This window comes from Ambystoma mexicanum, chromosome 4q, assembly GCF_040938575.1.
Source record: "Ambystoma mexicanum isolate Mex_15411 chromosome 4q, UKY_AmexF1_1, whole genome shotgun sequence".
NCBI classification, from domain to species: Eukaryota; Metazoa; Chordata; class Amphibia; order Caudata; family Ambystomatidae; genus Ambystoma; species Ambystoma mexicanum.
In genome coordinates, this window is record NC_090928.1 from 435395635 (window position 1) to 435421818 (window position 26184).

A 26184-nucleotide genomic window follows, 5' to 3' on the forward strand; every position below is an offset into this window, starting at 1 on the left:
ACTGAACTAATAAAGGTGAACTTTTCGGAACTGGGGTATAGCTCAGTGGTAGAGCATTTGACTGCAGATCAAGAGGTCCCTAGTTCAAATCTGGGTGCCCACTTGTTCAACTGTCTTACCTGTAGAAATATTTTTTTAATTAAATAAATTGAAGAAAACATTTACAATCTTAGCATTTTATGTAATGAGCAACACATTTCTACATTAGAAATACTCCTGATCATCTCCTGAAACATAGGGTAAACGCCATGAAACTGTTTAGGATTTCTTCATATGATACAAGCTGTGTTTTACATTCACCCAAGTTCTACTGGTGATATGATCAGTTTGAAATAGTCCATTGGAAGCTCATATGAATGTTATAAAACTGTGGTGGAAACCAATAATATGCCCTTAATGAAATGTATTAATTTGTACAGCTGACCAGAAGTGCACTGATGTCATTAGTTCTACAAGTTCCATACAGTCACCCCCTCTATCACCTTTTTAAAAAAGGGCAGTTTTCAGCATTTACGGGTTTATGTCAGTGGTAGAGCGTAGGAGTGCTTTTCAAGAAGTCCCTGCTTCATAACCTTATACCCTCTTCATTAGATCCTGGTAAAATGTTTTTCAACCCAATGCACTGTAAGAAACAATAGGATATATCATCATTTCATATGAAAAACAATGAACAATTGGGTTTAACTATGCTCTTAGCACAAAATCAACAAACTGCAGTAGAGAAGCAGTTACGTTTTGCAGAATTTGTGAATTTGACAAAAGTTTTTTTCCATGTTCCAAGATCTACATGTTTTACGAAATGTATGAATTCTTGCAATGAAAACCTCACTGTATTTTACCAAGGCAGATAAAGGACATCTTTTGTACCCCTTATACTTATAAGGAGGGTTTGGTGGCTGAAAATGCATTGCTTTGATGGTGATTGCATGTTGCTTCCACTTTGTACATATTACTGAATAAATAAAGGTAAGCATTTCAGGAATTGGGTTATAGCTCAGGGGTAGAGCATTTCATTGCAGATCAAGAGGTCCCTAGTTCAAATCTGGGTGCCCCCTTGTCCAACTGTTTTACCTGTAGAAATGTTTTTTTAATCAAATAAATTGAAGTTAACATTTACAATCTTAGCATTTTATGTAATGAGCAACACATTTCTACATTTGACATACTCCTGATCATCACCTGAGACATAGGGTAAACACCATTAAGCTGTTTAGGATTTCTTCATATGATACAAGCTGTGTTTTACATTCACCCAAGTTCTACTGGTGATATGATCAGTTTGAAAAAGTCCATTGGAAGCTCATATGAATGTTATAAAACTGTGGTGGAAACCAATAATATGCCCTTAATGAAATGTATTAATTTGTACAGCCCACCAGAAGTGCACTGATGTCATTAGTTCTACAAGTTCCATAGAGTCACCCACTCTATCACCTTTTTAAAAAAGGGCAGTTTTCAACATTGAAGGGTTTATGTCAGTGGTAGAGCGTAGGAGTGTAGTTCAAGAAGTCCCTGTTTCATAACCATATACCCTCGTCAATAGATCCTGTTAAAATGTTTTTCAACCCAATGCACTTTAAGAAACAATAGGATATATCATCATTTCATATACAAAACAATGAACAATTGGGTTTTACTATGCTCTTAGCATAAAATCAACAGACTTCAGTAGAGAAGCAGTTACATTTTTCCAGAATTTGTGCATTTGACAAAAGATTTTTTTTCCATGTTCCAAGATCTACATGTGATACGAAATGTATGAATTCTTGCAATGGAATCCTCACTGTATTTTACCAAGGCAGATAAAGGACATCCTTCGCACCCATACACTTATAAGGAGGGTTTGGTGGCTGAAAATGCATTGCTTTGATGGCGATTGCATGTTGCTTGTACTTTGTACATATTACTGAACTAATAAAGGTGAACTTTTCAGAACTGGGGTATAGCTCAGTGCTAGAGCATTTGACTGCAGATCAAATGGTCCCTAGTTCAAATCTGGGTGCCCACTTGTTCAACTGTCTTGCCTGTAGAAATATTTTTTTAATTAAATAAATTGAAGAAAACATTTACAATCTTAGGATTTTATGTAATGAGCAACACATTTCTACATTAGAAATACTCCTGATCATCTCCTGAAACATAGGGTAAACGCCATGAAACTGTTTAGGATTTCTTCATATGATACAAGCTGTGTTTTACATTCACCCAAGTTCTACTGGTGATATGATCAGTTTGAAATAGTCCATTGGAAGCTCATATGAATGTTATAAAACTGTGGTGGAAACCAATAATATGCCCTTAATGAAATGTATTAATTTGTACAGCTGACCAGAAGTGCACTGATGTCATTAGTTCTACAAGTTCCATACGGTCACCCACTCTATCACCTTTTTAAAAAAGGGCAGTTTTCAGCATTTAAGGGTTTATGTCAGTGGTAGAGCGTAGGAGTGCTTTTCAAGAAGTCCCTGTTTCATAACCTTATACCCTCTTCATTAGATCCTGGTAAAATGTTTTTCAACCCAATGCACTGTAAGAAACAATAGGATATATCATCATTTCATATGAAAAACAATGAACAATTGGGTTTAACTATGCTCTTAGCACAAAATCAACAAACTGCAGTAGAGAAGCAGTTACGTTTTGCAGAATTTGTGAATTTGACAAAAGTTTTTTTCCATGTTCCAAGATCTACATGTTTTACGAAATGTATGAATTCTTGCAATGAAAACCTCACTGTATTTTACCAAGGCAGATAAAGGACATCTTTTGTACCCCTTATACTTATAAGGAGGGTTTGGTGGCTGAAAATGCATTGCTTTGATGGTGATTGCATGTTGCTTCCACTTTGTACATATTACTGAATAAATAAAGGTAAGCATTTCAGGAATTGGGTTATAGCTCAGGGATAGAGCATTTCATTGCAGATCAAGAGGTCCCTAGTTCAAATCTGGGTGCCCCCTTGTCCAACTGTTTTACCTGTAGAAATGTTTTTTTAATCAAATAAATTGAAGTTAACATTTACAATCTTAGCATTTTATGTAATGAGCAACACATTTCTACATTTGACATACTCCTGATCATCACCTGAGACATAGGTTAAACACCATTAAGCTGTTTAGGATTTCTTCATATGATACAAGCTGTGTTTTACATTCACCCAAGTTCTACTGGTGATATGATCAGTTTGAAAAAGTCCATTGGAAGCTCATATGAATGTTATAAAACTGTGGTGGAAACCAATAATATGCCCTTAATGAAATGTATTAATTTGTACAGCCCACCAGAAGTGCACTGATGTCATTAGTTCTACAAGTTCCATAGAGTCACCCACTCTATCACCTTTTTAAAAAAGGGCAGTTTTCAACATTGAAGGGTTTATGTCAGTGGTAGAGCGTAGGAGTGTAGTTCAAGAAGTCCCTGTTTCATAACCATATACCCTCGTCAATAGATCCTGTTAAAATGTTTTTCAACCCAATGCACTTTAAGAAACAATAGGATATATCATCATTTCATATACAAAACAATGAACAATTGGGTTTTACTATGCTCTTAGCATAAAATCAACAAACTTCAGTAGAGAAGCAGTTACATTTTTCCAGAATTTGTGCATTTGACAAAAGATTTTTTTTCCATGTTCCAAGATCTACATGTGATACGAAATGTATGAATTCTTGCAATGGAATCCTCACTGTATTTTACCAAGGCAGATAAAGGACATCCTTCGCACCCCATATACTTATAAGGAAGGTTTGGTGGCTGAAAATGCATTGCTTTGATGGTGATTGCATGTTGCTTGCACTTTGTACATATTACTGAATTAATATAGGTAAACTTTTCAGAACTGGGGTATAGCTCAGTGGTAGAGCATTTGACTGCAGATCAAGAGGTCCCTTGTTCAAATCTGGGTGCTCACATGTTCAACTGTTTTACCTGTAGACATATTTTTTTAATTAAATAAATTGAAGAAAACATTTACAATCTTAGCATTTTAGGTAATGTGCAACACATTTCTACATTAGAAATACTCCTGATCATCTCATGAAACATAGGGTAAACACCATGAAACTGTTTAGGATTTCTTCATATGATACAAGCTGTGTTTTACATTCACCCAAGTTCTACTGGTGATATTATCAGTTTGAAATAGTCCATTGGAAGCTCATATGAATGCTATAAAACTGTGGTGGAAACCAATAATATGCCCTTAATGAAATGTATTAATTTATACAGCTGACCAGAAGTGCACTGATGTCATTAGTTCTACAAGTTCCATAGAGTCACCCACTCTATCACCTTTTTAAAAAAGGGCAGTTTTCAACATTCAAAGGTTTATGTCAGTGATAGAGCGTAGGAGTGTAGTTCAAGAAGTCCCTGTTTCATAACCATATACCCTCTTCAATAGATCCTGTTAAAATGTTTTTCAACCCAATGCACTGTAAGAAACAATAGGATATATCATCATTTCATATACAAAACAATGAACAATTGGGTTTAACTATGCTCTTAGCACAAAATCAACAAACTGCAGTAGAGAAGCAGTTACATTTTGCAGAATTTTTGCATTTGACAAAAGATATTTTTTCCATGTTCCAAGATCTACATGTGATACGAAATGTATGAATTCTTGCAATGGGAACCTCACTGTATTTTACCAAGGCAGATAAAGGACATCCTTCACACCCCTTATACTTATAAGGAGGGTTTGGTGGCTGAACATGCATTGCTTTGATGGTGATTGCATGTTGCTTCCACTTTTACATATTACTGAATAAATAAAGGTGAACTTTTCAGAACGGGGGGTATAGCTCAGTGGTAGAGCATTTGACTGCAGATCAAGAGGTCCCTAGTTCAAATCTGGGTTCCCCCTTGTCCAACTGTTTTACCTGTAGAAATATTTTTTTAATTAAATAAATTGAAGTAAACATTTACAATCTTAGCATTTTATGTAATGAGCAACACATTTCTACATTTGAAATACTCCTGATCATCACCTGAAACATAGGGTAAACACCATTAAGCTGTTTTGGATTTCTTCATATGATACAAGCTCTGTTTGACATTCACCCAAGTTCTACTGGTGATATGATCGGTTTGAAATAGTCCATTGGAAGCTCATATGAATGTTATAAAACTGTGGTGGAAACCAATAATATGCCCTTAATGAAACGTATTAATGTGTACAGCTGACCAGAAGTGCACTGATGTCATTAGTTCTACAAGTTCCATACAGTCACCCACTCTATCACCTTTGTAAAAAAGGGCAGTTTTCAAAATTGAAGGGTTTATGTCAGTGGTAGAGCATATGAGTGTAGTTCAAGAAGTCTGTGTTTCATAACCATATACCTTCTTCAATAGATCCTGTTAAAATGTTTTTCAACCCAATGCACTTTAAGAAACAATAGGATATATCATCATTTCATATACAAAACAATGAACAATTGGGTTTAACTATGCTCTTAGCACAAAATCAACAAACTGCAGTAGAGAAGCAGTTACATTTTGCAGAATTTGTGCATTTGACAAAAGATTTTATTTCCATGTTCCAAGATCTACATGTGATACGAAATGTATGAATTCTTGCAATGGAAACCTCACTGTATTTTACCAAGGCAGATAAAGGACATCCTTCGCACCCCATATACTTATAAGGAGGGTGCGGTGGCTGAAAATGCATTGTTTTGATGGTGATTGCATGTTGCTTGCACTTTGTACATATTACTGAATTAATAAAGGTGAACTTTTCAGAACTGGGGGTATAGCTCAGTGGTAGAGCATTTGACTGCAGATCAAGAGGTCCCTAGTTCAAATCTGGGTAACCCCTTGTTCAACTGTTTTACCTGTAGAAATATGTTTTTTATTAAATAAATTGAAGAAAACATTTACAATCTTAGCATTTTATGTAATGAGCAACACATTTCTACATTTGAAATACTCCTGATCATCTCCTGAAACATAGGGTAAACACCATGAAACTGTTTAGGATTTCTTCATATGATACAAGCTGTGTTTTACATTCACCCAAGTTCTACTGGTGATATTATCAGTTTGAAATAGTCAATTAGAAGCTCATATGAATGTTATAAAACTGTGGTGGAAACCAAAAATATGCCCTTAATGAACTGTATTAATTTGTACAGCTGACCAGAAGTGCACTGATGTCATTAGTTCTACAAGTTCCATACAGTCACCCACTCTATCACCTTTTTTAAAAAAAGGGCAGTTTTCAGCATTCAAGGGTTTAACTCAGTGTTAGAGCATAGGAGTGCAGTTCAAGAAGTCCCTGTTTCATAACTATATACCCTCTTCAATAGATCCTGTTAAAATGTTTTTCAACCCAATGCACTGTAAGAAACAAAAGGATATATCAACATTTCATATACAAAACAATGAACAATTGGGTTTAACTATGCTCTTAGCACAAAATCAACAAACTGCAGTAGAGAAGCAGTTACATTTTGCATAATTTGTGCATTTGACAAAAGATTTTTTTTCCATGTTCCAAGATCTACATGTCATACGAAATGTATGAATTCTTGCAATGGAAACCTCACTGTATTTTACCAAGGCAGATAAAGGACATCCTTCGCACCCCATATACTTATAAGGAGGGTTTGGTGGCTGAAAATGCATTGCTTTGATGGTGATTGCATGTTGCTTGCACTTTGTACATATTACTGAATTAATAAAGGTGAACTTTTCAGAACGGGGTGTATAGCTCAGTGGTAGAGCATTTGACTGCAGATCAAGAGATCCCTAGTTCAAATCTGGGTGCCCCCTTGTTCAACTGTTTTACCTGTAGAAATATTTTTATAAATAAATTGAAGAAAACATTTACAATCTTAGCATTTTATGTAATGAGCAACACATTTCTACATTTGAAATACTCCTGATCATCTCCTGAAACATAGGGTAAACACCATGAAAATGTTTAGGATTTCTTCATATGATACAAGCTGTGTTTTACATTCACCCAAGTTCTACTGGTGATATTATCAGTTTGAAATAGTCCATTGGAAGCTCTTATGAATGTTATAAAACTGTGGTGGAAACCAATAATATGCCCTTAATGAAATGTATTAATTTGTACAGCTGACCAGAAGTGCACTGATGTCATTAGTTCTACAAGTTCCATAGAGTCACCCACTCTATCACCTTTTTCAAAAAGGGCAGTTTTCAACATTCAAGGGTTTATGTCAGTGGTAGAGCGTAGGAGGGTAGTTCAAGAAGTCACTGTTTCATAACCATATACCCTCTTCAATAGATCCTGTTAAAATGTTTTTCAACCCAATGCACTGTAAGAAACAATAGGATATATCATCATTTCATATACAAAACAATGAACAATTGGGTTTAACTATGCTCTTAGCACAAAATCAACAAACTGCAGTAGAGAAGCAGTTACATTTTGCAGAATTTGTGCATTTGACAAAAGATTTTTTTTCCATGTTCCAAGATCTACATGTGATACGAAATGTATGAATTCTTGCAATGGAAACCTCACTGTATTTTACCAAGGCAGATAAAGGACATCCTTCGCACCCCATATATTTATAAGGAGGGTTTGGTGGCTGAAAATGCATTGTATTGATGGTGATTGCATGTTGCTTGCACTTTGTACATATTACTGAATTAATAAAGGTGAACTTTTCAGAACTGCGGGTATAGCTCAGTGGTAGAGCATTTGACTGCAGATCAAGAGGTCCCTAGTTCAAATCTGGGTACCCCCTTGTTCAACTGTTTTACCTGTAGAAATATGTTTTTTATTAATTAAATTGAAGAAAACATTTACAATCTTAGCATTTTATGTAATGAGCAACACATTTCTACATTTGAAATACTCCTGATCATCTCCTGAAACATAGGGTAAACACCATGAAAATGTTCAGGATTTCTTCATATGATACAAGCTGTGTTTTACATTCATCCAAGTTCTACTGGTGATATTATCAGTTTGAAATAGTCCATTGGAAGCTCTTATGAATGTTATAAAATTGTGGTGGAAACCAATAATATGCCCTTAATGAAATGTATTAATTTGTACAGCTGACCAGAAGTGCACTGATGTCATTAGTTCTACAAGTTCCATACGGTCACCAACTCTATCACCTTTTTAAAAAAGGGCAGTTTTCAGCATTTAAGGGTTTATGTCAGTGGTAGAGCGTAGGAGTGCTTTTCAAGAAGTCCCTGTTTCATAACCTTATACCCTCTTCATTAGATACTGGTAAAATGTTTTTCAACCCAATGCACTGTAAGAAACAATAGGATATATCATCATTTCATATGAAAAACAATGAACAATTGGGTTTAACTATGCTCTTAGCACAAAATCAACAAACTGCAGTAGAGAAGCAGTTACGTTTTGCAGAATTTGTGAATTTGACAAAAGTTTTTTTCCATGTTCCAAGATCTACATGTTTTACGAAATGTATGAATTCTTGCAATGAAAACCTCACTGTATTTTACCAAGGCAGATAAAGGACATCTTTTGTACCCCTTATACTTATAAGGAGGGTTTGGTGGCTGAAAATGCATTGCTTTGATGGTGATTGCATGTTGCTTCCACTTTGTACATATTACTGAATAAATAAAGGTAAGCATTTCAGGAATTGGGTTATAGCTCAGGGATAGAGCATTTCATTGCAGATCAAGAGGTCCCTAGTTCAAATCTGGGTGCCCCCTTGTCCAACTGTTTTACCTGTAGAAATGTTTTTTTAATGAAATAAATTGAAGTTAACATTTACAATCTTAGCATTTTATGTAATGAGCAACACATTTCTACATTTGACATACTCCTGATCATCACCTGAGACATAGGTTAAACACCATTAAGCTGTTTAGGATTTCTTCATATGATACAAGCTGTGTTTTACATTCACCCAAGTTCTACTGGTGATATGATCAGTTTGAAAAAGTCCATTGGAAGCTCATATGAATGTTATAAAACTGTGGTGGAAACCAATAATATGCCCTTAATGAAATGTATTAATTTGTACAGCCCACCAGAAGTGCACTGATGTCATTAGTTCTACAAGTTCCATAGAGTCACCCACTCTATCACCTTTTTAAAAAAGGGCAGTTTTCAACATTGAAGGGTTTATGTCAGTGGTAGAGCGTAGGAGTGTAGTTCAAGAAGTCCCTGTTTCATAACCATATACCCTCGTCAATAGATCCTGTTAAAATGTTTTTCAACCCAATGCACTTTAAGAAACAATAGGATATATCATCATTTCATGTACAAAACAATGAACAATTGGGTTTTACTATGCTCTTAGCATAAAATCAACAAACTTCAGTAGAGAAGCAGTTACATTTTTCCAGAATTTGTGCATTTGACAAAAGATTTTTTTTCCATGTTCCAAGATCTACATGTGATACGAAATGTATGAATTCTTGCAATGGAATCCTCACTGTATTTTACCAAGGCAGATAAAGGACATCCTTTGCACCCCATATACTTATAAGGAAGGTTTGGTGGCTGAAAATGCATTGCTTTGATGGTGATTGCATGTTGCTTGCACTTTGTACATATTACTGAATTAATATAGGTAAACTTTTCAGAACTGGGGTATAGCTCAGTGGTAGAGCATTTGACTGCAGATCAAGAGGTCCCTTGTTCAAATCTGGGTGCCCACATGTTCAACTGTTTTACCTGTAGACATATTTTTTTAATTAAATAAATTGAAGAAAACATTTACAATCTTAGCATTTTAGGTAATGTGCAACACATTTCTACATTAGAAATACTCCTGATCATCTCATGAAACATAGGGTAAACACCATGAAACTGTTTAGGATTTCTTCATATGATACAAGCTGTGTTTTACATTCACCCAAGTTCTACTGGTGATATTATCAGTTTGAAATAGTCCATTGGAAGCTCATATGAATGCTATAAAACTGTGGTGGAAACCAATAATATGCCCTTAATGAAATGTATTAATTTGTACAGCTGACCAGAAGTGCACTGATGTCATTAGTTCTACAAGTTCCATAGAGTCACCCACTCTATCACCTTTTTAAAAAAGGGCAGTTTTCAACATTCAAAGGTTTATGTCAGTGATAGAGCGTAGGAGTGTAGTTCAAGAAGTCCCTGTTTCATAACCATATACCCTCTTCAATAGATCCTGTTAAAATGTTTTTCAACCCAATGCACTGTAAGAAACAATAGGATATATCATCATTTCATATACAAAACAATGAACAATTGGGTTTAACTATGCTCTTAGCACAAAATCAACAAACTGCAGTAGAGAAGCAGTTACATTTTGCAGAATTTGTGCATTTGACAAAAGATATTTTTTCCATGTTCCAAGATCTACATGTGATACGAAATGTATGAATTCTTGCAATGGGAACCTCACTGTATTTTACCAAGGCAGATAAAGGACATCCTTCACACCCCTTATACTTATAAGGAGGGTTTGGTGGCTGAACATGCATTGCTTTGATGGTGATTGCATGTTGCTTCCACTTTTACATATTACTGAATAAATAAAGGTGAACTTTTCAGAACGGGGGGTATAGCTCAGTGGTAGAGCATTTGACTGCAGATCAAGAGGTCCCTAGTTCAAATCTGGGTTCCCCCTTGTCCAACTGTTTTACCTGTAGAAATATTTTTTTAATTAAATAAATTGAAGTAAACATTTACAATCTTAGCATTTTATGTAATGAGCAACACATTTCTACATTTGAAATACTCCTGATCATCACCTGAAACATAGGGTAAACACCATTAAGCTGTTTTGGATTTCTTCATATGATACAAGCTCTGTTTGACATTCACCCAAGTTCTACTGGTGATATGATCGGTTTGAAATAGTCCATTGGAAGCTCATATGAATGTTATAAAACTGTGGTGGAAACCAATAATATGCCCTTAATGAAACGTATTAATGTGTACAGCTGACCAGAAGTGCACTGATGTCATTAGTTCTACAAGTTCCATACAGTCACCCACTCTATCACCTTTTTAAAAAAGGGCAGTTTTCAAAATTGAAGGGTTTATGTCAGTGGTAGAGCATATGAGTGTAGTTCAAGAAGTCTGTGTTTCATAACCATATACCTTCTTCAATAGATCCTGTTAAAATGTTTTTCAACCCAATGCACTTTAAGAAACAATAGGATATATCATCATTTCATATACAAAACAATGAACAATTGGGTTTAACTATGCTCTTAGCACAAAATCAACAAACTGCAGTAGAGAAGCAGTTACATTTTGCAGAATTTGTGCATTTGACAAAAGATTTTATTTCCATGTTCCAAGATCTACATGTGATACGAAATGTATGAATTCTTGCAATGGAAACCTCACTGTATTTTACCAAGGCAGATAAAGGACATCCTTCGCACCCCATATACTTATAAGGAGGGTGCGGTGGCTGAAAATGCATTGTTTTGATGGTGATTGCATGTTGCTTGCACTTTGTACATATTACTGAATTAATAAAGGTGAACTTTTCAGAACTGGGGGTATAGCTCAGTGGTAGAGCATTTGACTGCAGATCAAGAGGTCCCTAGTTCAAATCTGGGTAACCCCTTGTTCAACTGTTTTACCTGTAGAAATATGTTTTTTATTAAATAAATTGAAGAAAACATTTACAATCTTAGCATTTTATGTAATGAGCAACACATTTCTACATTTGAAATACTCCTGATCATCTCCTGAAACATAGGGTAAACACCATGAAACTGTTTAGGATTTCTTCATATGATACAAGCTGTGTTTTACATTCACCCAAGTTCTACTGGTGATATTATCAGTTTGAAATAGTCAATTAGAAGCTCATATGAATGTTATAAAACTGTGGTGGAAACCAAAAATATGCCCTTAATGAACTGTATTAATTTGTACAGCTGACCAGAAGTGCACTGATGTCATTAGTTCTACAAGTTCCATACAGTCACCCACTCTATCACCTTTTTTAAAAAAAGGGCAGTTTTCAGCATTCAAGGGTTTAACTCAGTGTTAGAGCATAGGAGTGCAGTTCAAGAAGTCCCTGTTTCATAACTATATACCCTCTTCAATAGATCCTGTTAAAATGTTTTTCAACCCAATGCACTGTAAGAAACAAAAGGATATATCAACATTTCATATACAAAACAATGAACAATTGGGTTTAACTATGCTCTTAGCACAAAATCAACAAACTGCAGTAGAGAAGCAGTTACATTTTGCATAATTTGTGCATTTGACAAAAGATTTTTTTTCCATGTTCCAAGATCTACATGTCATACGAAATGTATGAATTCTTGCAATGGAAACCTCACTGTATTTTACCAAGGCAGATAAAGGACATCCTTCGCACCCCATATACTTATAAGGAGGGTTTGGTGGCTGAAAATGCATTGCTTTGATGGTGATTGCATGTTGCTTGCACTTTGTACATATTACTGAATTAATAAAGGTGAACTTTTCAGAACGGGGTGTATAGCTCAGTGGTAGAGAATTTGACTGCAGATCAAGAGATCCCTAGTTCAAATCTGGGTGCCCCCTTGTTCAACTGTTTTACCTGTAGAAATATTTTTATAAATAAATTGAAGAAAACATTTACAATCTTAGCATTTTATGTAATGAGCAACACATTTCTACATTTGAAATACTCCTGATCATCTCCTGAAACATAGGGTAAACACCATGAAAATGTTTAGGATTTCTTCATATGATACAAGCTGTGTTTTACATTCACCCAAGTTCTACTGGTGATATTATCAGTTTGAAATAGTCCATTGGAAGCTCTTATGAATGTTATAAAACTGTGGTGGAAACCAATAATATGCCCTTAATGAAATGTATTAATTTGTACAGCTGACCAGAAGTGCACTGATGTCATTAGTTCTACAAGTTCCATAGAGTCACCCACTCTATCACCTTTTTCAAAAAGGGCAGTTTTCAACATTCAAGGGTTTATGTCAGTGGTAGAGCGTAGGAGGGTAGTTCAAGAAGTCACTGTTTCATAACCATATACCCTCTTCAATAGATCCTGTTAAAATGTTTTTCAACCCAATGCACTGTAAGAAACAATAGGATATATCATCATTTCATATACAAAACAATGAACAATTGGGTTTAACTATGCTCTTAGCACAAAATCAACAAACTGCAGTAGAGAAGCAGTTACATTTTGCAGAATTTGTGCATTTGACAAAAGATTTTTTTTCCATGTTCCAAGATCTACATGTGATACGAAATGTATGAATTCTTGCAATGGAAACCTCACTGTATTTTACCAAGGCAGATAAAGGACATCCTTCGCACCCCATATATTTATAAGGAGGGTTTGGTGGCTGAAAATGCATTGTATTGATGGTGATTGCATGTTGCTTGCACTTTGTACATATTACTGAATTAATAAAGGTGAACTTTTCAGAACTGCGGGTATAGCTCAGTGGTAGAGCATTTGACTGCAGATCAAGAGGTCCCTAGTTCAAATCTGGGTACCCCCTTGTTCAACTGTTTTACCTGTAGAAATATGTTTTTTATTAATTAAATTGAAGAAAACATTTACAATCTTAGCATTTTATGTAATGAGCAACACATTTCTACATTTGAAATACTCCTGATCATCTCCTGAAACATAGGGTAAACACCATGAAAATGTTCAGGATTTCTTCATATGATACAAGCTGTGTTTTACATTCATCCAAGTTCTACTGGTGATATTATCAGTTTGAAATAGTCCATTGGAAGCTCTTATGAATGTTATAAAATTGTGGTGGAAACCAATAATATGCCCTTAATGAAATGTATTAATTTGTACAGCTGACCAGAAGTGCACTGATGTCATTAGTTCTACAAGTTCCATAGAGTCACCCGCTCTATCACCTTTTTAAAAAAGGGCAGTTTTCAACATTCAAGGGTTTATGTCAGTGGTAGAGCGTAGGAGGGTAGTTCAAGAAGTCCCTGTTTCATAACCATATACCCTCTTCAATAGATCCTGTTAAAATGTGTTTCAACCAAATGCACTATAAGAAACAATAAGATATATCATCATTTCATATACAAAACAATGAACAATTAGGTTTAACTATGCTCTTAGCACAAAATCAACAAAATGCAATAGAGAAACAGTTACGTTTTGCAGAATTTGTGCATTTGACAAAAGATTTTTTTTCCATGTTCCAAGATCTACATGTGATACGAAATGTATGAATTCTTGCAATGGAAACCTCACTGTATTTTACCAAGGCAGATAAAGGACATCTTTTGTACCCCTTAAACTTATAAGGAGGGTTTGGTGGCTGAAAATGCATTGATTTGATGGTGATTGCATGTTGCTTCCACTTTGTACATTTTACTGAATAAATAAAGGGGGACATTTTGGAAATGGGGGTATAGCACAGGGGTAGAGCATTTCACTGCAGATCAAAAGGTCCCCAGTTCAAATCTGGGTGCCCCCTTGTCCAACTGTTTTACCTGTAGAAATATTTTTTTAATTAAATAAATTGAAGTAAACATTTACAATCTTAGCATTTTATGTAATGAGCAACACATTTCTACATTTGAAATACTCCTGATCATCACCTGAAACATAGGGTAAACACCATTAAGCTGTTTAGGATTTCTTCATATGATACAAGCTGTGTTTTACATTCACCCAAGTTCTACTGGTGACATGATCAGTTTGAAATAGTCCATTGGAAGCTCATATGAATGTTATAAAACTGTGGTGGAAACCAATAATATGCCCTTAATGAAAATTTGTACAGCTGACCAGAAGTGCACTGATGTCATTAGTTCTACAAGTTCCATAGAGTCACCCACTCTATCACCTTTTTAAAAAAGGGCAGTTTTCAACATTCAATGGTTTATGTCAGTGGTAGAGCGTAGGAGGGTAGTTCAAGAAGTCCCTGTTTCATAACCATATACCCTCTTCAATAGATCCTGTTAAAATGTTTTTAAACCAATGCACTGTAAGAAACAATCGGATATATCATCATTTCATATACAAAACAATGAACAGTTGGGTTTAACTATGCTCTTAGCACAAAATCAACACACTGCAGTAGAGAAGCAGTTACATTTTGCAGAATTTGTGCATTTGACAAAAGATTTTTTTTCCATGTTCCAAGATCTACATGTGATACGAAATGTATGAATTCTTGCAATGGAAACCTCACTGTATTTTACCAAGGCAGATAAAGGACATCTTTTGTACCACTTATACTTATAAGGAGGGTTTGGTGGCTGAAAATGCATTGTTTTGATGGTGATTGCATGTTGCTTGCACTTTGTACATATTACTGAATTAATAAAGGTGAACTTTTCAGAAATGGGGGTATAGCTCAGTGGTAGAGCATTTGACTGCAGATCAAGAGGTCCCTAGTTCAAATCTGGGTGCCCCCTTGTTCAACTGTTTTACCTGTAGAAATATTTTTTTAATTAAATAAATTGAAGAAAACATTTACAATCTTAGCATTTTATGTAATGAGCAACACATTTCTACATTTGAAATACTCCTGATCATCACCTGAAACATAGGGTAAACACCATTAAGCTGTTTAGGATTTCTTCATATGATACAAGCTGTGTTTTAAATTCACCCAAGTTCTACTGGTGATATTATCAGTTTGCAATAGTCCATTGGAAACTCATATGAATGCTATAAAACTGTGGTGGAAACCAATAATATGCCCTTAATGAAATGTATTAATTTGTACAGCTGATCAGAAGTGCACTGATGTCATTAGTTCTACAAGTTCCATACAGTCACCCACTCTATCACCTTTTTAAAAAAGGGCAGTTTTCAGCATTCAAGGGTTTAACTCAGTGGTAGGGCGTAGGAATGCAGATCAAGAAGTCCCTGTTTCATAACCATATACCCTCTTCAATAGATCCTGTTAAAATGTTTTTCAACCAAATGCACTGTAAGAAACAATAAGATATATCATCATTTCATATACAAAACAATGAACAATTAGGTTTAACTATGCTCTTAGCACAAAATCAACAAAATGCAGTAGAGAAACAGTTGCATTTTGCAGAATTTGTGCATTTGACAAAAGATTTTTTTTCCATGTTCCAAGATCTACATGTGATACGAAATGTATGAATTCTTGCAATGGAAACCTCACTTTATTTTACCAAGGCAGATAAAGGACATCTTTTGTACCCCTTATACTTATAAGGAGGGTTTGGTGGCTGAAAATGCATTGCTTTGATGGTGATTGCATGTTGCTTCCACTTTGTACATATTACTGAATAAATAAAGGTGAACATTTCAGAAATGGTGCTATAGCTCAGGGGAAGAGCATTTCACTGCAGATCAAAAGGTCCCTACTTCAAATCTGGGTGCCCCCTTGTTCAACTGTTTTACCTGTAGAATTAAATAAATTGAAGAAAACATTTACAATCTTAGCATTTTATGTAATGAGCAACACATTTCTACATTTGAAATACTCCTGATCATCTCCTGAAACATAGGGTAAACACCATGAAACTGTTTAGGATTTCTTCATATGATACAAGCTGTGTTTTACATTCACCCAAGTTCTATTGGTGATATTATCAGTTTGAAATAGTCCATTGGAAGCTCATATGAATGTTATAAAACTGTGGTGGAAACCAATAATATGCCCTTAATGAACTGTATTAATTTGTACAGCTGACCAGAAGTGCACTGATGTCATAAGTTCTACAAGTTCCATACAGTCACCCAATCTATCACCTTTTTAAAAAAGAGCAGTTTTCAGCATTCAAGGGTTTAACTCAGTGGTGGAGCATAGGAATGCAGTTCAAGAAGTCCCTGTTTCATAACCATATACCCTCTTCAATAGATCCTGTTAAAATGTTTTTCAACCCAATGCACTGTAAGAAACAATAAGATATATCATCATTTCATATACAAAACAATGAACAATTGGGTTTAACTATGCTCTTAGCACAAAATCAACAAACTGCAGTAGAGAAGCAGTTACGTTTTGCAGAATTTGTGCATTTGACAAACGTTTATTTTCCATGTTCCAAGATCTACATGTGATACGAAATGTATGAATTCTTGCAATGGAAACCTCACTGTATTTTACCCAGGCAGATAAAGGACATCCTTGACACCCCATATACTTATAAGGAGGTTTTGGTGGCTGAAGATGCTTTGCTTTGATGGTGAGTGCATGTTGCTTGCACTTTGTACATATTACTGAATTAATAAAGGTGAACTTTTTAGAACTAGGGGTATAGCTCAGTGGTAGAGCATTTGACTGCAGATCACGAGGTCCCTGGTTCAAATCTGGGTGCCCCCTTGTTCAACTGTTTTACCTGTAGAAATATTTTTTTATTAAATAAATTAAAGAAAACATTTACAATCTTACCATTCTATGTAATGAGCAACATATTTCTACATTTGAAATACTCCTGATCATCTCCTGAAACATAGGGTAAACACCATGAAACTGTTTAGGATTTCTTCATATGATACAAGCTGTGTTTTACATTCACCCAAGTTCTACTGGTGATATTATCAGTTTGAAATAGTCCATTGGAAGCTCATATGAATGTTATAAAACTGTGGTGGAAACCAATAATATGCCCTTAAGGAACTGTATTAATTTGTACAGCTGACCAGAAGTGCACTGATGTCATTAGTTCTACAAGTTCCATACAGTCACCCACTCTATCACCTTTTTAAAAAAGAGCAGTTTTCAGCATTCAAGGGTTTAACTCAGTGGTAGAGCATAGGAATGCAGTTCAAGAAGTCCCTGTTTCATAACCATACACCCTCTTCGATAGATTCTGTTAAAATGTTTTTCAACCCAATGCACTGTAAGAAACAATAAGATATATCATCATTTCATATACAAAACAATGAACAATTGGGTTTACCTATGCTCTTAGCACAAAATCAACAAACTGCAGTAGAGAAGCAGTTACATTTTACAGAATTTATGCATTTGACAAAAGATTTTTTTTCCATGTTCCAAGATCTACATGTGATACGAAATGTATGAATTCTTGCAATGGAAACCTCACTGTATTTTACCAAGGCAGATAAAGGACATCCTTCGTACCCCATATACTTATAAGGAGGTTTTGGTGGCTGAAAATGCTTTGCTTCGATGGTGATTGCATGTTGCTTGCACTTTGTACATATTACTGAATTAATAAAGGTGAACTTTTCAGAACTGGGGGTATAGCTCAGTGGTAGAGCATTTGACTGCAGTTCAAGAGGTCCCTAGTTCAAATCTGGGTGCCCCCTTGTTCAACTGTTTTACCTGTAGAAATATTTTTTTTATTACATAAATTGAAGAAAACATTTACAATCTTAGCATTTTATGTAATGAGCAACATATTTCTACATTTGAAATACTCCTGATCATCTCCTGAAACATAGGGTAAACACCTTGAAACTGTTTAGGATTTCTTCATATGATACAAGCTGTGTTTTACATTCACCCAAGTTCTACTGGTGATATTATCAGTTTGAAATAGTCCATTGGAAGCTCACATGCATGTTATAAAACTGTGGTGGAAACCAATAATATGCCCTTAATGAAATGTATTAATTTGTACAGCTGACCAGAAGTGCACTGATGTCATTAGTTCTACAAGTTCCATACAGTTACCCACTCTATCACCTTTTTAGAAAAAGGGCAGTTTTCAGCATTCAGGGGTTTAACTCAGTGGTAGAGCATAGAAGTGCAGTTCAAGAAGTCCCTGTTTCATAACCATATACCCTCATCAATAGATCCTGTTAAAATGTTTTTCAACCCAATGCACTGTAAGAAACAATAGGATATATCATCATTTCATATAAAAAACAATGAACAATTGGTTTTAACTATACTCTTAGCACAAAATCAACAAACTGCAGTAGAGAAGCAGTTACATTTTGCAGAATTTGTGCATTTGACAAACGTTTTTTTTCCATGTTCCAAGATCTACATGTGATACGAAATGTATGAATTCTTGCAATGGAAACCTCACTGTATTTTACCAAGGCAGATAAAGGACATCCTTTGCACCCCATATACTTATAAGGAGGTTTTGGTGGCTGAAAATGCTTTGCTTTGATGGTGATTACATGTTGCTTGCACTTTGTACATATTACTGAATTAATAAAGGTGAACCTTTCAGAACTGGGGGTATAGTTCAGTGGTAGAGCATTTGACTGCAGATCAAAAGGTCCCTAGTTCAAATCTGGGTGCCCCCTTGTTCAACTGTTTTACCTGTAGAAATATTTTTTTATTAAATAAATTGAAGAAAACATTTACAATCTTAGCATTCTATGTAATGAGCAACATATTTCTACATTTGAAATACTCCTGATCATCTCCTGAAACATAGGGTAAACACCATGAAACTGTATAGGATTTCTTCATATGATACAAGCTGTGTTTTACATTCACCCAAGTTCTACTGGTGATATTATCAGTTTGAAATAGTCCATTGGAAGCTCATATGAATGTTATAAAACTGTGGTGGAAACCAATAATATGCCCTTAAGGAACTGTATTAATTTGTACAGCTGACCAGAAGTGCACTGATGTCATTAGTTCTACAAGTTCCATACAGTCACCCACTCTATCACCTTTTTAAAAAAGAGCAGTTTTCAGCATTCAAGGGTTTAACTCAGTGGTAGAGCATAGGAATGCAGTTCAAGAAGTCCCTGTTTCATAACCATACACCCTCTTCAATAGATTCTGTTAAAATGTTTTTCAACCCAATGCACTGTAAGAAACAATAAGATATATCATCATTTCATATACAAAACAATGAACAATTGGGTTTACCTATGCTCTTTGCACAAAATCAACAAACTGCAGTAGAGAAGCAGTTACATTTTACAGAATTTGTGCATTTGACAAAAGATTTTTTTTCCATGTTCCAAGATCTACATGTGATACGAAATGTATGAATTCTTGCAATGGAAACCTCACTGTATTTTACCAAGGCAGATAAAGGACATCCTTTGCACCCCATATACTTATAAGGAGGTTTTGGTGGCTGAAAATGCTTTGCTTTGATGGTGATTACATGTTGCTTGCACTTTGTACATATTACTGAATTAATAAAGGTGAGCCTTTCAGAACTGGGGGTATAGTTCAGTGGTAGAGCATTTGACTGCAGATCAAAAGGTCCCTAGTTCAAATCTGGGTGCCCCCTTGTTCAACTGTTTTACCTGTAGAAATATTTTTTTATTAAATAAATTGAAGAAAACATTTACAATCTTAGCATTCTATGTAATGAGCAACATATTTCTACATTTGAAATACTCCTGATCATCTCCTGAAACATAGGGTAAACACCATGAAACTGTATAGGATTTCTTCATATGATACAAGCTGTGTTTGACATTCACCCAAGTTCTACTGGTGATATTATCAGTTTGAAATAGTCCATTGGAAGCTCACATGAATGTTATAAAACCGTGGTGGAAACCAATATTATGCCCTTAATGAAATGTATTAATTTGTACAGCTGACCAGAAGTGCACTGATGTCATTAGTTCTACAAGTTCCATTCAGTTACCCACTCTATCACCTTTTTAGAAAAAGGGAAGTTTTCAGCATTCAAGGGTTTAACTCAGTGGTAGAGCATAGAAGTGCAGTTCAAGAAGTCTCTGTTTCATAACCATATACCCTCATCAATCGATCCTGTTAAAATGTTTTTCAACCCAATGCACTGTAAGAAACAATAAGATATATCATCATTTCATATACAAAACAATGAACAATTGGGTTTAACTATGCTCTTAGCACAAAATCAACAAACTGCAGTAGAGAAGCAGTTACATTTTGCAGAATTTGTGCATTTGACAAAAGATTTGTTTTCCATGTTCCAAGATCTACATGTGATACAAAATGTATGAATTCTTGCAATGGAAACCTAACTGTATTTTACCAAGGCAGATAAAGGACATCCATTGCACCCCATATACTTATAAGGAGGTTTTGGTGGCTGAAAATGCTTTGCTTTGATGGTGATTGAATGTTGCTTGCACTTTGTACATATTACTGAATTAATAAAGGTGAACTTTTCAGAACTGGGTGGTAGAGCATTAGACTGCAGTTCAAAAGGTCCCTAATTCTCATCTGGGTGCCCCCTTGTTCAACTGTTTTACCTGTAGAAATATTTTTTTTATTAAATAAATTGAAGAAAACATTTACAATCTTAGCATTTTATATAATGAGCAACACATTTCTACATTTGAAATACTCCTGATCATCTCCTGAAACATAGGCTAAACACCTTGAAACTGTTTAGGATTTCTTCATATGATACAAGCTGTGTTTGACATTCACCCAAGTTCTACTGGTGATATTATCAGTTTGAAATAGTCCATTGGAAGCTCACATGAATGTTATAAAACTGTGGTGGAAACCAATAATATGCCCTTAATGAAATGTATTAATTTGTAAAGCTGACCAGAAGTGCACTGATGTCATTAGTTCTACAAGTTCCATACAGTTACCCACTCTATCACCTTTTTAGAAAAAGGGCAGTTTTCAGCATTCAAGGGTTTAACTCAGTGGTAGAGCATAGGAGTGCTGTTCAAGAAGTCCCTGTTTCATAACCATATACCCTCATCAATAGATCCTGTTAAAATGTTTTTCAACCCAATGCACTGTAAGAAACAACAGGATATATCATCATTTCATATAAAAAACAATGAACAATTGGGTTTAACTATACTCTTAGCACAAAATCAACACACTGCAGTAGAGAAGCAGTTACGTTTTGCAGAATTTGTGCATGTGACAAACGTTTTTTTTCCATGTTCCAGGATCTACATGTGATACGAAATGTATGAATTCTTGCAATGGAAACCTCACTGTAGTTTACCAAGGCAGATAAAGGACATCCTTTGCACCCCATATACTTATAAGGAGGTTTTGGTGGCTGAAAATGCTTTGCTTTGATGGTGATTACATGTTGCTTGCACTTTGTACATATTACTGAATTAATAAAGGTGAACTTTTCAGAACTGGGGGTATAGTTCAGTGGTAGAGCATTTGACTGCAGATCAAAAGATCCCTAGTTCAAATCTGGGTGCCCCCTTGTTCAACTGTTTTACCTGTAGAAATATTTTTTTATTAAATAAATTGAAGAAAACATTTACAATCTTAGCATTCTATGTAATGAGCAACATATTTCTACATTTGAAATACTCCTGATCATCTCCTGAAACATAGGGTAAACACCATGAAACTGTATAGGATTTCTTCATATGATACAAGCTGTGTTTTACATTCACCCAAGTTCTACTGGTGATATTATCAGTTTGAAATAGTCCATTGGAAGCTCATATGAATGTTATAAAACTGTGGTGGAAACCAATAATATGCCCTTAAGGAACTGTATTAATTTGTACAGCTGACCAGAAGTGCACTGATGTCATTAGTTCTACAAGTTCCATACAGTCACCCACTCTATCACCTTTTTAAAAAAGAGCAGTTTTCAGCATTCAAGGGTTTAACTCAGTGGTAGAGCATAGGAATGCAGTTCAAGAAGTCCCTGTTTCATAACCATACACCCTCTTCAATAGATTCTGTTAAAATGTTTTTCAACCCAATGCACTGTAAGAAACAATAAGATATATCATCATTTCATATACAAAACAATGAACAATTGGGTTTACCTATGCTCTTTGCACAAAATCAACAAACTGCAGTAGAGAAGCAGTTACATTTTACAGAATTTGTGCATTTGACAAAAGATTTTTTTTCCATGTTCCAAGATCTACATGTGATACGAAATGTATGAATTCTTGCAATGGAAACCTCACTGTATTTTACCAAGGCAGATAAAGGACATCCTTCGTACCCCATATACTTATAAGGAGGTTTTGGTGGCTGAAAATGCTTTGCTTCGATGGTGATTGCATGTTGCTTGCACTTTGTACATATTACTGAATTAATAAAGGTGAACTTTTCAGAACTGGGGGTATAGCTCAGTGGTAGAGCATTTGACTGCAGTTCAAGAGGTCCCTAGTTCAAATCTGGGTGCCCCCTTGTTCAACTGTTTTACCTGTAGAAATATTTGTTTTATTACATAAATTGAAGAAAACATTTACAATCTTAGCATTTTATATAATGAGCAACACATTTCTACATTTGAAATACTCCTGATCATCTCCTGAAACATAGGGTAAACACCTTGAAACTGTTTAGGATTTCTTCATATGATACAAGCTGTGTTTGACATTCACCCAAGTTCTACTGGTGATATTATCAGTTTGAAATAGTCCATTGGAAGCTCACATGAATGTTATAAAACCGTGGTGGAAACCAATATTATGCCCTTAATGAAATGTATTAATTTGTACAGCTGACCAGAAGTGCACTGATGTCATTAGTTCTACAAGTTCCATTCAGTTACCCACTCCATCACCTTTTTAGAAAAAGGGCAGTTTTCAGCATTCAAGGGTTTAACTCAGTGGTAGAGCATAGAAGTGCAGTTCAAGAAGTCTCTGTTTCATAACCATATACCCTCATCAATCGATCCTGTTAAAATGTTTTTCAACCCAATGCACTGTAAGAAACAATAGGATATATCATCATTTCATATAAAAAACAATGAACAATTGGGTTTAACTATACTCTTAGCACAAAATCAACAAACTGCAGTAGAGAAGCAGTTACGTTTAGCAGAATTTGTGCATTTGACAAACGTTTTTTTTCCATGTTCCAAGATCTACATGTGATACGAAATGTATGAATTCTTGCAATGGAAACCTCACTGTATTTTACCAAGGCAGATAAAGGACATCCTTTGCACCCCATATACTTATAAGGAGGTTTTGGTGGCTGAAAATGCTTTGCTTTGATGGTGATTACATGTTGCTTGCACTTTGTACATATTACTGAATTAATAAAGGTGAACTTTTCAGAACTGGAGGTATAGCTCAGTGGTAGAGCATTTGACTGCAGATCAAGAGGTCCCTAGTTCAAATCTGGGTGCCCCCTTGTTCAACTGTTTTACCAGTAGAAATATTTTTTTATTAAATAAATTGAAGAAAACATTTACAATCTTAGCATTATATGTAATGAGCAACACATTTCTACATTTGAAATACTCCTGATCATCTCCTGAAACATAGGGTAAACACCTTGAAACTGTTTAGGATTTCTTCATATGATACAAGCTGTGTTTGACATTCACCCAAGTTCTACTGGTGATATTATCAGTTTGAAATAGTCCATTGGAAGCTCACATGAATGTTATAAAACTGTGGTGGAAACCAATTTTATGCCCTTAATGAAATGTATTAATTTGTACAGCTGACCAGAAGTGCACTGATGTCATTAGTTCTACAAGTTCCATTCAGTTACCCACTCTATCACCTTTTTAGAAAAAGGGCAGTTTTCAGCATTCAAGGGTTTAACTCAGTGGTAGAGCATAGAAGTGCAGTTCAAGAAGTCCCTGTTTCATAACCATATACCCTCATCAATCGATCCTGTTAAAATGTTTTTCAACCCAATGCACTGTAAGAAACAATAGGATATATCATCATTTCATATAAAAAACAATGAACAATTGGGTTTAACTATACTCTTAGCACAAAATCAACAAACTGCAGTAGAGAAGCAGTTACGTTTTGCAGAATTTGTGCATTTGACAAATGTTTTTTTTCCATGTTCCAAGATCTACATGTGATACGAAATGTATGAATTCTTGCAATGGAAACCTCACTGTATTTTACCAAGGCAGATAAAGGACATCCTTTGCACCCCATATACTTATAAGGAGGTTTTGGTGGCTGAAAATGCTTTGCTTTGATGGTGATTACATGTTGCTTGCACTTTGTACATATTACTGAATTAATAAAGGTGAACTTTTCAGAACTGGGGGTATAGCTCAGTGGTAGAGCATTTGACTGCAGATCAAGAGGTTCCTAGTTCAAATCTGGGTGCCCCCTTGTTCAACTGTTTTACCTGTAGAAATATTTTTTTATTAAATAAATTGAAGAAAACATTTACAATCGTAGCATTCTATGTAATGAGCAACATATTTCTACATTTGAAATACTCCTGATCATCTCCTGAAACATAGGGTAAACACCATGAAACTGTTTAGGATTTCTTCATATGATACAAGCTGTGTTTTACATTCACCCAAGTTCTACTGGTGATATTATCAGTTTGAAATAGTCCATTGGAAGCTCATATGAATGTTATAAAACTGTGGTGGAAACCAATAATATGCCCTTAATGAACTGTATTAATTTGTACAGCTGACCAGAAGTGCACTGATGTCATTAGTTCTACAAGTTCCATACAGTCACCCACTCTATCACCTTTTTAAAAAAGAGCAGTTTTCAGCATTCAAGGGTTTAACTCAGTGGTAGAGCATAGGAATGCAGTTCAAGAAGTCCCTGTTTCATAACCATATATCCTCTTCAATAGATCCTGTTAAAATGTTTTTCAACCCAATGCACTGTAAGAACCAATAAGATATATCATCATTTCATATACAAAACAATGAACAATTGGGTTTAGCTATGCTCTTAGCACAAAATCAACAAAATGCAGTAGAGGAACAGTTACGTTTTGCAGAATTTGTGCATTTGACAAAAGTTTATTTTCCATGTTTAAAGATCTACATGTGATACGAAATGTATGAATTCTTGCAATGGAAACCTCACTGTATTTTACCAAGGCAGATAAAGGACCTCCTTTGTACCCCTTATACTTATAAGGAGGGTTTGGTGGCTGAAAATGCATTGCTTTGATGGTGATTGCATGTTGCTTCCACTTTGTACATATTACTGAATAAATAAAGGTGAACATTTCAGAAATGGTGCTATAGCTCAGGGGAAGAGCATTTCACTGCAGATCAAAAGGTCCCTACTTCAAATCTGGGTGCCCCCTTGTCCAACTGTTTTACCTGTAGAATTAAATAAATTGAAGAAAACATTTACAATCTTAGCATTTTATGTAATGAGCAACACATTTCTACATTTGAAATACTCCTGATCATCTCCTGAAACATAGGGTAAACACCATGAAACTGTTTAGGATTTCTTCATATGATACAAGCTGTGTTTTACATTCACCCAAGTTCTACTGGTGATATTATCAGTTTGAAATAGTCCATTGGAAGCTCATATGAATGTTATAAAACTGTGGTGGAAACCAATAATATGCCCTTAATGAACTGTATTAATTTGTACAGCTGACCAGAAGTGCACTGATGTCATTAGTTCTACAAGTTCCATACAGTTACCCACTCTATCACCTTTTTAG

At 35.2% G+C, this 26184-nt stretch overlaps 14 non-coding genes across 14 annotated transcripts; all 14 read left to right on the forward strand.

Annotated features, from left to right (window-relative positions):
• The first annotated feature begins 4795 nt into the window (after positions 1–4795).
• Positions 4796–4867, forward strand: TRNAC-GCA (transfer RNA cysteine (anticodon GCA)). The gene has a single exon. It is a non-coding gene; the product is annotated as a tRNA-Cys (tRNA).
• Positions 4868–5749: 882 nt separating this feature from the next.
• On the forward strand, positions 5750–5821 carry TRNAC-GCA (transfer RNA cysteine (anticodon GCA)). Its single transcript has one exon. It is a non-coding gene; the product is annotated as a tRNA-Cys (tRNA).
• A 1834-nt stretch (positions 5822–7655) lies between these two features.
• TRNAC-GCA (transfer RNA cysteine (anticodon GCA)) lies at positions 7656–7727 on the forward strand. The gene has a single exon. It is a non-coding gene; the product is annotated as a tRNA-Cys (tRNA).
• A 2787-nt stretch (positions 7728–10514) lies between these two features.
• On the forward strand, positions 10515–10586 carry TRNAC-GCA (transfer RNA cysteine (anticodon GCA)). Its single transcript has one exon. It is a non-coding gene; the product is annotated as a tRNA-Cys (tRNA).
• Positions 10587–11468: 882 nt separating this feature from the next.
• Positions 11469–11540, forward strand: TRNAC-GCA (transfer RNA cysteine (anticodon GCA)). Its single transcript has one exon. It is a non-coding gene; the product is annotated as a tRNA-Cys (tRNA).
• Positions 11541–13374: 1834 nt separating this feature from the next.
• On the forward strand, positions 13375–13446 carry TRNAC-GCA (transfer RNA cysteine (anticodon GCA)). The gene has a single exon. It is a non-coding gene; the product is annotated as a tRNA-Cys (tRNA).
• Positions 13447–15274: 1828 nt separating this feature from the next.
• On the forward strand, positions 15275–15346 carry TRNAC-GCA (transfer RNA cysteine (anticodon GCA)). Its single transcript has one exon. It is a non-coding gene; the product is annotated as a tRNA-Cys (tRNA).
• Positions 15347–18122: 2776 nt separating this feature from the next.
• Positions 18123–18194, forward strand: TRNAC-GCA (transfer RNA cysteine (anticodon GCA)). The gene has a single exon. It is a non-coding gene; the product is annotated as a tRNA-Cys (tRNA).
• Positions 18195–19076: 882 nt separating this feature from the next.
• Positions 19077–19148, forward strand: TRNAC-GCA (transfer RNA cysteine (anticodon GCA)). The gene has a single exon. It is a non-coding gene; the product is annotated as a tRNA-Cys (tRNA).
• Positions 19149–20029: 881 nt separating this feature from the next.
• On the forward strand, positions 20030–20101 carry TRNAC-GCA (transfer RNA cysteine (anticodon GCA)). Its single transcript has one exon. It is a non-coding gene; the product is annotated as a tRNA-Cys (tRNA).
• A 1824-nt stretch (positions 20102–21925) lies between these two features.
• TRNAC-GCA (transfer RNA cysteine (anticodon GCA)) lies at positions 21926–21997 on the forward strand. The gene has a single exon. It is a non-coding gene; the product is annotated as a tRNA-Cys (tRNA).
• Positions 21998–22878: 881 nt separating this feature from the next.
• TRNAC-GCA (transfer RNA cysteine (anticodon GCA)) lies at positions 22879–22950 on the forward strand. The gene has a single exon. It is a non-coding gene; the product is annotated as a tRNA-Cys (tRNA).
• An 882-nt stretch (positions 22951–23832) lies between these two features.
• TRNAC-GCA (transfer RNA cysteine (anticodon GCA)) lies at positions 23833–23904 on the forward strand. Its single transcript has one exon. It is a non-coding gene; the product is annotated as a tRNA-Cys (tRNA).
• Positions 23905–24785: 881 nt separating this feature from the next.
• On the forward strand, positions 24786–24857 carry TRNAC-GCA (transfer RNA cysteine (anticodon GCA)). The gene has a single exon. It is a non-coding gene; the product is annotated as a tRNA-Cys (tRNA).
• Positions 24858–26184: the final 1327 nt, after the last annotated feature.